The sequence below is a fragment of the Carassius auratus genome, unplaced genomic scaffold, assembly GCF_003368295.1.
Source record: "Carassius auratus strain Wakin unplaced genomic scaffold, ASM336829v1 scaf_tig00214891, whole genome shotgun sequence".
NCBI lineage: Eukaryota > Metazoa > Chordata > Actinopteri > Cypriniformes > Cyprinidae > Carassius > Carassius auratus.
The window spans coordinates 27,306-36,361 of NW_020527843.1; the positions used below are offsets into that span (position 1 = coordinate 27,306).

At 36.8% G+C, this 9,056-nt stretch overlaps 1 non-coding gene across 1 annotated transcript; it reads left to right on the forward strand.

The window, feature by feature from the left end:
- Window positions 1–2,748: 2,748 nt before the first annotated feature.
- trnaf-gaa (transfer RNA phenylalanine (anticodon GAA)) lies at window positions 2,749–2,821 on the forward strand. The gene has a single exon. It is a non-coding gene; the product is annotated as a tRNA-Phe (tRNA).
- The last annotated feature ends 6,235 nt before the right edge of the window (window positions 2,822–9,056 follow it).

Below are 9,056 nucleotides of genomic sequence, written 5' to 3' on the forward strand. Positions count from 1 at the left end.
AGCCCACATCTACTGCCAGGTCCTCAACATCGAACCCTGTGATCTGGAAGGATTTATTTTCTTTTTAAAGAAAGAATGCTAACGCAAAAGGCACAGGTTTCCCAGATTAACATTTTCTCTCATGTAATAGTCTGTGACATGATGTGGTTTCTAGTTTGAGCTTGAACTACATCATCTTTATAATGCTATGACTAGACTGAGTAATTTACCTCACTGTACACAGCACCAGCAGCAGAGGCATTGTGCATGTGGCAAGAGCAAGCTAGGATCAACACTCAAGGGTTTTCTTTCATCACCCTTGACTTGATAAGAGTTCCTGTCTCCCCTGTTGGCGCTGGCATTGTCCACAGAGAGAGCAATGCAATTCTGCCATGGTATACTGTGCCCTTTCAACACAGAGTCCATCTTGCTGAATATGGTTGCCACAGCCTTCACCAGTTGTTATTCCCATATCTAAAAATCTATCGGTCTGGGATTTTGACAGTCAAGGGGTTCATCTTTTCCTTTTCTTAAGAACAAGGCACAAGTTTTACACAATCAGACAATAACTGAATCTGCCATCGTCATTGTCAGTAAACAGTAACAGTAAAGCAGCAGCTTGTCATCCTCTATACCTATTCTATGTTGGATTGATTAGATGTTGGATTCAAGCACTATATTAAAGCCTAATGGGAGAGGGAAATAAAAGGACCCATCTGTCAACAGACTAAATGGTTTACTCCTCATGTTGCTCACCAGCTCGTTCAGCAAATAAGGACTAATTGCCTTGTTGATGATGGCTGATGTTTTTGTTCTTGCAGAACAATATTTCTTGGCAATTTTAGAATCAGCTCGAGCCAAACGAGCGCAGAAAAGCTACGTAAAGCAGCCAAATCAGCTGAAGTAGAACAACTGTGAACTTCGGTCTGATGAAATGTTGTCAGTAAAACACACTTCCCTGTCCCATTAGTTGTTTTACTTTGCTCACGGCGCACACTCTTCAACAGTACACAGATATGTTGCGCACGCTCTATATCACTTCATCATAAATAACCTGCACAAGAAACATGAGCATACATGCATCGTCAGTCATGCAATCTCCAAAAAGATGATTAAAGCTGCAAACTGTGCATGTGTACGCAGCATGCAAGAACGTCGCTCAAATGCATGTACTAAAATATATTCTATAATTCGAGAATAGCTAAGGCATAAACTGATATGTATTTTTATTTGTAATTTAATGCATAGATAAATGTGAGCACAGTGCACTTATACTAATAGAAGTGTACTGTGTTCACATTTTTTTTTTACAAATCTAGTAGAACATATATGAAAATGAAAATGTATAGCATAAAATAACAAATTTTAGATCCTGGCATTTATGTCTACTGTTGACTTCCAGTCATCTTCACATCTTTCTGCGTGTCTCATCCATTAGTATGCAATGTTGAAGAGCAAGCATTGGGGAGTTTTGAGAAGTTGAATGAGCAATAAAGCTATAGTGAGCCCCTTTATAAAATACCTGGAGGTAAGGAATAATACAAAAACTGTCATATTCACTCAGTATTACTTGATCTACTTCACAAATATCTCAATTACAGTTTAGTAGAAATTAATTGTACTTAGTTGTGTTTTAGGCACTAAAACAGTCCAGTACATTATAGTCAAACACATTTTTATATTGAAATAATGAAGATTTCTGTGCCACCCCAGACTGGTTGCTGGTCCCCAGCAAACGTCCTGGCTCCGCCACTGCTGTCCTGATGCTTGCATTCCAGCTCATCCCGGCAGACTTCACACCAAAACTGAAATCCTGTTGTGCCTGGTTTAATGAAAGGCCACTCTTTGGTCCAGGCACTGATACATTCGATACATTTTTTTTCTGCTTGACTGTTGGCTCTGTGCTTGTATCTTCCTTCTCCTGATCCTCCACCAGCACCTCATCATTTAACACCACCACTTCTTCATTGTCTTTCTCCACTCTGTCCTCTATCTAAAATGTTAAAAACCTGCAGCCTTGTAATAGCTGCATTTCCACTGTAGGGCCAGTCAGAACAACGTCATGCAACCCCATCATTTCACCAACAGAGAGAAGTTATCAGAAAATGATTAAGAAATAAATCACTGGAACATGCGTGATCACACAGGAACATGATAACAGCAGCTGTTTGTTTGCATGATTTGTTATATATTTAAATTCAAAAGCATCGGTGTTTAACTATAGAATAAGTGATAGATTGATCATAATGAATTAAATTATCAGGAGCTAATCTCTCGAGATGAGATTTATGACTGTAATAGAGAATAAGAAGCTGACGTCTGATTTATCCAAGCAGTCATATTTACCATGTTTACTATGGTAACGTTAATGCCTAGCGTGCACAGTCTTTTTCATCGCTTATAAATATTTCTGCCTTGTTTAGTGATTATAATGCACATCAGATCAAGTTATTTCAAACACTGACTAAGAGTGAGTTTTGAGCTCAACTTATTTTAAAAGTCAGGTGTTAAAGCTGTTCTCTCTCTGAAATGATCCGCAGCGCTGAGCTCTCCAGACTCAGAGAAACTCCTCTTTGTTCATAACTCCTCATCTAGCCCCAGCTGGCCCGACTTTGGCCTAAGGTTTTCATCTGGCCACAAAACCCTGGCCGTAGCCTTATCATAACACATCTCCATTAAAATGACATGCTAACATCGGTAAGACAGGTTCATATTTTGAGTTATGGTGAGGTATCAGGTGGAGGGCACACTGTCCATCTGTCCATTGTGGCCGAAATAGCTCAGTTGGGAGCGCGTTAGACTGAAGATCTAAAGGTCCCTGGTTCGATCCCGGGTTTCGGCAAAATCTCCCACTCTGGGGAAGTCGTGGCCTAATGGTTAGAGGGTTGGACTCCCAATTGAAGGGTTGTGGGTTCTAGTCTCGGGCCGGCAGGAATTGTGGGTGGGGGTAGTGCATGAACAGCTCTCTCTCCACCTTCAATACCATGACTTAAGTGCCCTTGAGCAAGGCATCGAACCCCCAACTGCTCCCCGGGCGCCGCAGCATAAATGATGAACACTGCTCTGTGTGTGTGCATTTCGGATGGGTTAAATGCAGAGCACAAATTCTGAGTGTGGGTCACCATACTTGGCTGAATGTCATGTCACTTTCACTTTCTTTTTTTTTCACTTAATGAATAGGTTTTTGCTAACAAACAACTGAACATTATTAATTATGTGACTAGCTTACCTGCTGAAGCTCTTCTCTTCTCCTCTCCATCATCTCCATCTTTCTTCTGAAATATTTCAGCAAGCTCATCTAACAAACGTAATTAGGTCAGAAATTTACTTTTTTGTCTCACCTGCCACAGATGAAAAAAATCACCAGTCAAGCTTATTTTTTACCAGTCAAAATAATAAACAGCCTTTTGTTTTGTCATATTTACAATCATTTCAGTACATTTAATTGAGATAATAAGCTAGGCCTATTATGTTGAATACAAACATGAAATATTGTCCAGAGCAAAATGTGAAATGTATATATATATATATATATATATATTAAAAAAAAATCTATATAATGATCAAAATGAGAAATGTATGAAGTATTACTATCATTGGGGTGATTTTATTTTTATTTTTTGTCAGTTTTGTTACCTTACTCGTGCGGAGGGGAAAGCAGAATGTCGGTTTCTTACGTAACCTCGGTTCCCTGTGAGCATAGATGGAACAGGGGGGCTGCTTTCCCCATCCCTCGCGGGATCAGGCAGCTGGGGGGGGATAGGGGGGGGGGGTTGTTCGTTGTTTTTGTTTTCCTTTGTTTATATATATATATATACAGGATCTGAATTAAAATGTGTTTGGTTTAAGCCTACATTTCAAAATTTTGTGTCAGAAAATGTATTGTTTTTTAGCTTTTCTCACGTACGATCAGACAGGTGTAATCAGTCTAGGCTGGTTCCTGGAGCGTACGATCAAGTGCTTCACATAATCAACTGAGACAGGCGCGCTCAGAGCTGTCATATATCACAACATTTCAGTGTTTTCAACCACATACTGTTTATTTTAGGTTTCAAACATATAAATTCACATAAGTACTAAAAAAACAATACATTTAGAGTTTGTAAAATACACACTGATGTCTATGGAAGAGGTAATAATAATCCTTTCCATTATAATTGGACACGTTTTATTCATATCAGAGACACATTGTGTAAGTAACTTCAATGTTTACTCTATTCTATTCCCAGTTCACCAGTCACTTACTTTTATGTATTTTGGGAGAAGTGGATGAATTCACGTGTTGTAAACATATATAGAGGTTGTAAATCCAACAGATCAGATTCTCTAACTAACATGGCGGCGCCCATCGCGCATACAGCTCAACTAACGCGATCGTTATAAAGGTGTTTAAACAACAACATACTTCCACTTGCATGTATTTGACCATCGGAATATCAGATATTTCATGCCATAACTAACACATTTGTGAATATTCTAAATAAAAAAGAAAAAATGACATAAAAGCAGATCATCCTTCATTCAGCGCTGTTGCTGCTGCGGTGTGTCACGTGACAAGCAATGACGCGTCACCATGGAAACGCCGCCCCCCCTCCCTGAGAGATAAGGGAAGTATTGCGTTGCAAACGCTATGAGAAAACGCTCTTTCTCGAGAAAATAAGCAAAAAGTGACCAATGACAGACAATAAACCCCATATATACATACAATGCAACATTGATTGAAGTTGTAAATAAAAGAAAAGTATTTCCAACAGGAATTACATGCATCAAAGATGTACATAGAACTATTTACATTTGAAAAGTCTGCCTCAGCGTAATAATGCATCCATGTAGATGTTGTGATAAAAATAATCCAGCTTCTATCGCATTGAGTTTATGATCTCCTCATCCCTAAATACTCTTTCAACTGTGAAGTCAGTGTGGGTATCTGTTATAAAATCACACCACTGAAGCCCACTTAAGGCCAGCTGCCCTTGAACCTGATAATAATATTTGTGGCTTTTCTTAAGGCAGGCCTGGCCTCGAGCTGTGAAGGAACATCTTCAACATCACAACTCTTTACCTCTGCCAACCCAAATGATAGTGTTTCTCTGGGGTTGAAGGCTTTAGCATCAGGTGCATCAGGGTGGATGATGACCCCACACTGCGTCACAGAGACATCACAAAACTCTGAATATCGCCTCAGTATGTCAGGTTCCAGGTCCAGCCTTCTTTCATAGCAGCTGTCTCAGGAGTTCCTCAGAATGCCAGCAGCTAAGGATTTAGCAGTAGACTCTCCACAGACAAGGCATATTTCACCAAATCTGCTGGCTGTAAGTCTGTGTTTGCGTGCCTGGGTCCAGAGCTGGCATTCTGACTCGTGTTTCTTCCTCAATTGCAGCAGACATCTGCAGTCATGCAGTTAAATGTACATATCATTGTCACCTCACCTTTCTTATTTTAGCAGACATCAACACATATCACCTCTCTATAAATACACATCAAAATGTTTTGAGCTGCCCCAAAACCTTAAATATTAAGAAATGTGAAGATATCAGGGAAAAGATACTAATGATTGTTCTGTTATACATTAAAATATTTGGACAGGTGATCCTTCAGACTTACCACCACATGCTCTGTACAGTGTACATTTGACTCCAGATCGGGCATGATCCTTGGTCTTTGGTACTGGTTTACACACTATCATGTCATTTGTTGACTCAGGAGCAATTCCCTTTAATGATGTTAAATGATTCATTTACAAATGTCATTACAAACTTCTAGTCCAACATCATTAAATGTAATGAATGTTAAATACATGTGTCCTAGGCGGGTGCCAGTCTGCAGTGAGCTGGTGCAGGACAGTGGCAATGGCTCTGTTTTGAAGCCCATGGTACAGTAGTGAGCACTTTGAAACAATAATGCCACAATGTGGTTGTACAGTGCTTTCCCAGCAGAGCAGGTACATGACATGCATTTCACTATCACAGGAACCTCTAATGCATTAAATATAACCTGATAATAGAAACATGAAAATAAGTCTTTTCTCACAACCGTTTTACATTTCTTTGTAGTAATTGAACCAACTTAAGGATTAAAGCAAGTCTTAATTAACTTTGAACACCAACTTTTTTAACTTGTAACACAGAATATTCTGTTTTTAAATGTAATATTGTCATGGAGAGTTTGGCGCCACACACTCATTGACATCAGGCTGAGAAACACACTGATCCACACTGGAACAAAGTCTGCAACCGCAGCAGCTGAACATGAAAATCAGAAAAACCTGAAGGTGATGAGCCTCCTCATTTTAAATCATGGACCTGTGACGAAGCCCTCTCACTGTCACCTCATCGACAACTACACTTGAAACTATTCCACTGCAATGTTTTGGTGAAAGACACCAAACTTTAACCATGAATATGTTACTGACTTTTATCTAAAGATACACAATGTATAGCTAAGTAATAATATCAGTAATTAGTAAATGAATCAATAATATGGACTTTCACTGCAGAAGAGAAAGCTAACAACTACTGTTATCGCTAATGTAAGTTGGGTGGGACAATAAAAAATGCTTACCTTCATACGCAAACAGGCACTGCTCAATGAAGAATTTGTATCTTTGTCTAGTTTTGAACGTGTGGCGAGTGAAAATTGGTCAGCAAGTAGATGTACATCATCCAGATGTATTTCTGGCAGGTGTTGAAGGGACTGGGTAAACTCAATAGCGTAGCGTTGCTGGCGGCGGAAGGAAACATACACTGCTTTGAGTCAGAATGGAAGCTGAGTGACGTCATGTGAAAAGGGCCTATAAGACATAATTCACCCCAAGAAGATGTGATGAGGATTACCTCAGGATTTGAGATTTCATCAGAAAAAAAGAATGAAGCACTTTATTCAGCAAGTCTCTTTTTATTTATTTATATACTTGTACTAGTTTTCACATAACGTGTAATTTTACTAGTTAGACTTTTTCCAAACTATAATTCCTCACTAAATATATAATCAAGTGAAACATTATGAAGTTTCACTCACAATATACAATACTATACCATTCAAAAGCTTGATGTAAATAATATAAATGTAGCAAATAAATGTAAATGTAACAAACAATGCTGTTCTTTCAGTTTATCAACAACAACAACAAAAAAACTGAAAAAAGAAAATACTCCGCTTTTTTACACATTGATAATAATAATAATAATTACATAGATTTTTTTTATTTTTTTGTAGAAAAAAGGATTTCTGAAGAATTGTGTGACAGTTCGATTTGAAATCCGCAGTATCTAGAGCCAAACCTATCTTAAATAAAAAACATAAGCATTTATTTTCATTTAAGCTAAAGCGTTAGAATAATACTTTTATCTGTTTATTACCAGTGTATCACTTGTGTGGTAAGAAGTGTTGTAGTCGAGACCAGCTCATTCGAGTCCGAGTCAAGACCGAGTTCACAAACGTTTGAGTCCGAGTCAAGACCGAGACCAGAGAGATTGGGTCTGAGACAAGACCTAAAGAAATCTTCAAGAGTATATGTAAAATGTTTGGTGGAAACAATACAATTGGTACCATACTAAAACAGTATATCAAATATAACATGGCATGTACTCTATATTTTATTTACTTGATATGCAGGTTTAAAAATATGATCAGTTAAGGGTAAGAGCGCCACATATCACAGAATGTTTCTTTTTTTAGTCTTACTGCACACAAACTCTTTGTGGCTCTTATATGCAAACTGAATAATAGAAGATTTAACAGACGTTTTAAAAAGTTAATGTGTTAAGTTCATGAGACATCCTGACCTGAGTTACGCTAACATCTCACATCACAAGAAAATCACCAATCATTGAACGTGTCAATCATATAGGACCCTATGAAATCCATTTTAGATTTTACCAAATTCCATTTTAGTTTTTTCCAAATTCCGTTTTTCCTTTTAAATTTTTCTGGATACATTTTTTCAACTCCTTTTTAATGGTTACATTTAAGTGTATTAATCAATGTCTAATTAGTTAAAATCATAACACATACATTTTCACAATTTATTAAAAGTTTAACAAAAATTACATGTTTAGGGCCCTTTTAAATGTTTTATTTTTTTCTTCACCATATGTTTTATTGTTACATGTTTTAGCATGTCTAATTATTTAAATGCATAAAAACAACTTAATTTTTTTTTCTTAAAATATCCTTATGAAATGTTTTTTTCCCCTCAGAAATTCTGTTGTGTATTTACATTTTTCTGGTTATCAAATGAAGACATAAAACATTCATTTAATGTTGCTTTTAAGCAAACTTTATTCATGATTTGATGTAAGTACAATTACCTACTTTTGATTAATTCATAAAACATTTGACAAATTGTGTTACATTCTGCGTTAAACTAAATTCCGTGTTTATGACTGGAAATCATAGGGCCCTACAATCATCTATAAAATTAAAGAAATATTAATATACAGTAATAATCATGAAATATTTTGATTGGGACTCGAGTGGACGAGTGGACGGTTTTTTTTTATTTTTTTATTTTTCTTAGGCAAAGATAGGGTGCTTACGGAAATGTCCCTAAGGTTATGGAAGGCATTTTCTGCCAATTTAAATAAATAAATTAAATGATTAAAAGGAAAATTAGGCATTTTCTGCGAATTTAAATAAATAAATTAAATGATTAAAATGAAAATTAAAACCAGATTAACGATTTCATTACAGAAAACTGTACGCAAAATATGTGACAAAATTGAGAATTAAATTAAATGATTTCATTTTCACAGTGACATCCCTGTCAAATTGAAATATAAAATGCAATTGGTGATTTCACATTTGATTTTCAATACAGTCTCGAGGCAAGACTGCCAATATTAAAATGAAAAGCCAAACGTGAAAAATAAACTACAAATACAGTTTTTACAAAGCTCTTTATTAACGCTCACGCAATAATGGTGACACAATTCAAATTTAAATGTCAATTTTACTTGTCATTTTAACTCCTCTTTTATTTCACTGTTTTCATTTTCGTTTTCATTTTCAAAGACAACCTGCATGCAAATTCTATGTTAATGAGTGGGTGTGGCTCAATTACGCTGTTACGTGGAGTA